Below are 3,648 nucleotides of genomic sequence, written 5' to 3' on the forward strand. Positions count from 1 at the left end.
AAGTAACACAATATATTTGGTTATACACACACACACACACACACACACACACACACACACACACACAAAAAGTTGCTTCTAGCACACATTAAAGTACACATCAACACCTGCAGTAAGCAGGCCTACACAGGCACACGGAGATCAGTGTCTTTCCAAATGGACGGGAAATCAAACATTGCTTGACTTTTCTTTCCTGTTACTGAAGGCAAAAAAAGACAAAACAAATTCCTTCAATGCAGCCAATCATTTTATTAATTAAAACCCTGGGCCTAATTAATCTGACTACGATTGGTGAATCAAAGTAATTATAAGGTTTATTGAGTTCTGCACACAGTAGTTAGAGGGAAGGCTGCTCGATGAGTGCAACCCAACGCACCTGTCAGGAGGAATGTTTATCCATGTGTGAATCAATAATGACTCACTGTGTTATATCCAAAGTCAAGCAAGCCACTCGATATATTACACACGGTCAAGAGTACAAAGAAAGAGATGTTTTTAATGGCACTTCCAATATCCATGCCAGGTAAATACCGAGGGAGGCGCGGGTATGAGAGGTGATGCGCAGGGGTGAAGCAGAGAGATCAAATACACCTGGCTTATTAGAAAAGAAGTCTGCTCAGACTGCATAAAGAGCACTTCTCCAAACATAACACAGACCCTATCAACACCGGCCAAACTTTTCCAGAGTGGTTTGTCATGCCTGAAACTGTCTGTCACCTCTTCCGTGGAAGCGGGATTAGCCATTTTTCTGAGTTTGTGACGGTGAGGAAGGTAAGGGAGGAAAAAAAAAAAAGTTCTGTCCCCTCGCTTTCACTGGCTCTGAGTATTCAGCCATTACAGTAAAAAGCCCCAATTTGTGCCACCCACTTCCCACTCCACAGAGATGGCAAGCTGAAGCCCATCTCAAAGCACAAAAAGCACAAAATGCCAAGGAAAGTCATCAAAAGTTTGCTGAAGAGCTGCTGGAGCGGACAAAAACACAGACGAGTGCAGGCGCACCGTCTATTTAACCTGGGTTGCTATGCAAGAAAAAATGACATCCCCAGTCTATTAATGCACACATTGTATAAACAGCACAATGTGACACATTCTTCAGAATGAGAGAGCGAGCCAGACAGAGAGAGAGAGAGAAAGAGCCAGACCCTGCTATATAAATAACAAGGCACTCAGAGGCATATTTGATGTTGATATCCATCACTGAGGTTGGAAAAGAGGAAAAAAACAAGAGAAGGGAAAATAACACACAGAGCGACCAAGACCGCGACATGGGGATCCTTATGAAAATAAGATTCAGCCCAAATGGATCTGGTGTAATTGGTTTCAGATAGTGAGGTCAGGAGAAAGGCGATACAGGCAACTATTATGCGAAACGGACTGAGAAACAAGAATGTTTACACAGGCATTCCTCTGCTACATTAATAGGCATGCAGAGATCGCTGGAGAGGGAGAAAAGGAGAGAGTGTGAAGAGACTGACAGAGAGGGGAAGAGAGAGGGAACTGGAAAAAAAACACAACACATCAGACAACCATCCATTCATCCCTCCCTCCCACTATCCTCCACTCTCCCTAGCCCCAGTGTTTAGACTCTATACAGAACAGGGTAATAAGGAACACCTATCACAATGCACCTTTGTAAGGAGCATGCAAAGATCTTAAACAAGCATGAAATACATTAGCAGGCCCTGCAATACTGGGCCAAACCATTACAAATCTCCAGATTGCTTATTGTGTGTGATGGAGGGGTTGGGGTTGCGTGAAAGAAATAAGCCATCCACTAAGAATGTCACTCTTTCAAATCCACCTGGAGACTGCACGATATGCAGCCATGACATTGGAATTGGATATATCTGAGGGGCTGTGACATTGTGTTTGGACAGTGCAGATCACTTCCTGGCTTCTGTCACGTTGGGAGTTGTTGTTATTAGGGGCTATAGCAGATGTTGGAATGATGACACAGGTATGAAATAAGCTGCCCTCAACAGGTACGTCTTCACAGCCGTTACAGGATGTTTCCACGTTCCAGAAAGTAGCCGTAAACGTGGCGTATCTATCGTTGATCAATAAGAAATGGGTTGCATCACGATAACACGGTCTCACTGTAGTGTTCAGAACAGATGTTTATGCATGTGTGTGTGTTTGTTGTAGGGAGTAAAGGGCTGCTGTTCAACACTAGGCTGTCGGCCAGAACAACTCTAGTCATGCTGACAGCTTTGACAACCGCCCCCACCCCGCACCCACCCACGCACACCTAAACACACACACAAACACACACACACCGAACACACATAGAGCACTGCACCACCAGGCTTATCTATCTTTGCTTCCAAGAAACACAGACACAGAAGGAGGGGGGGGGGGAGGCAAAAAGGAAAAAGTGTGACACTTTATCAAGCCGGAGAGAGTCGCATGCCACGGAAAACAAGGCACAAACAGTTTAAGCTGAACAAACAAACACGGCTGATTGGACTGAGGCTGCCGGGCTGCTGGCGGGGGAGATATGCGCTGACACTCCACACCAAAATATTTACACCCTATCTTCTTATATAAGTGGATTCAGGGCAGATGGATGGATGGATACGGATTTGGAGGGGCTGGCTGAAGAGGATAGACAAATGAGAAGGGAAGGATAAGATGTCCCATACAATGTCTGAATACAAAAGTGGGGCCTGAGTTTGTGAAAACAAGCAAAGTGTGACCGGGGTACATTGTCGGAACAGCAGAGGCCCTAAACAGTCTCTGCGCAAGAATCGGAGAAAGGATGCAGCTGCGTGGCGTTGAGATTATGTCATGAAACAGAAAGTTCAAGCTGCAGCTGAAGTGACGATACAGTCCGTGTGTATTAGAGCTAAACCCTGAGGCCGGTGATGCTCCACGTCTTATTTTGTAAAACACTGCATCAGAGATGATGGAGGAGCAAAGAACAACCTTCATTATGTATTGGTGAGAACCTTTTTGTGATGATGCTTTGAACACTGGTGAATTCCTGCAGATATTACATGATTGTTTGATGATGATGTTTTTATCGTCGGGTCAGTGCTTGATGTGTGTGCTTCTATGGTTGCTACTGATCTCATTCACCTTAAGTAACTCGGCCAGCAGCGAGTAGAAAGACTATTATCCTTTTCTAAAAGGTCAGAACTGGCGATGACGCGCCGGTGCCTCGACAATGGCTCCAGATTCAGTTCCCTTATCGCCTCCACAAAGCTCACACAAAGCACACAATGCACACCTGGATTCTGTCACCTCTGCTTGGTTGAATACGGAGTAAAAAGACTTCTTTTGACTGCAGACACAGATTGCAGCAGGAAGAGTTGTAGGAATGCAAATAAACACATGTAAATGTTGTGAAAAAGGCTGAAGATTCGAGGCTTCTTTTTTATGTCAAATACAAATGGAACCGCTGAACGTTGCCTTTAGGTGTACTATCAAAACACATTCAGTTTTTTTTTTTTTTAAAGGGTTCATTACAGAGCATATTTGCTTAGTGTGCAAACAAGTCAAAATCAGGCATTGCGGCTGCCACCATCCTTGTCACTCCTCAGCTCCACCCAGGCCCAAATACGGATCATCTGGCCCAAATAACCAATATCATCCAACTGCAGCGACAAATGGGCGTTCTCGTGCTGGTGGGGGTTCCCGTTTTCGCTG

General features: G+C 45.0%; 1 protein-coding gene across 1 annotated transcript in view; it reads right to left on the reverse strand.

The window, feature by feature from the left end:
* foxp2 (forkhead box P2) overlaps positions 1 to 3,648 on the reverse strand; it is a gene marked incomplete in the record, with an annotated part of 99,674 nt that overhangs the window by 44,753 nt on the left and 51,273 nt on the right.

The sequence above is a fragment of the Morone saxatilis genome, unplaced genomic scaffold, assembly GCF_004916995.1.
Source record: "Morone saxatilis isolate NCDOM2014 unplaced genomic scaffold, NCSU_SB_2.0 Contig10, whole genome shotgun sequence".
Lineage (NCBI taxonomy): Eukaryota > Metazoa > Chordata > Actinopteri > Moronidae > Morone > Morone saxatilis.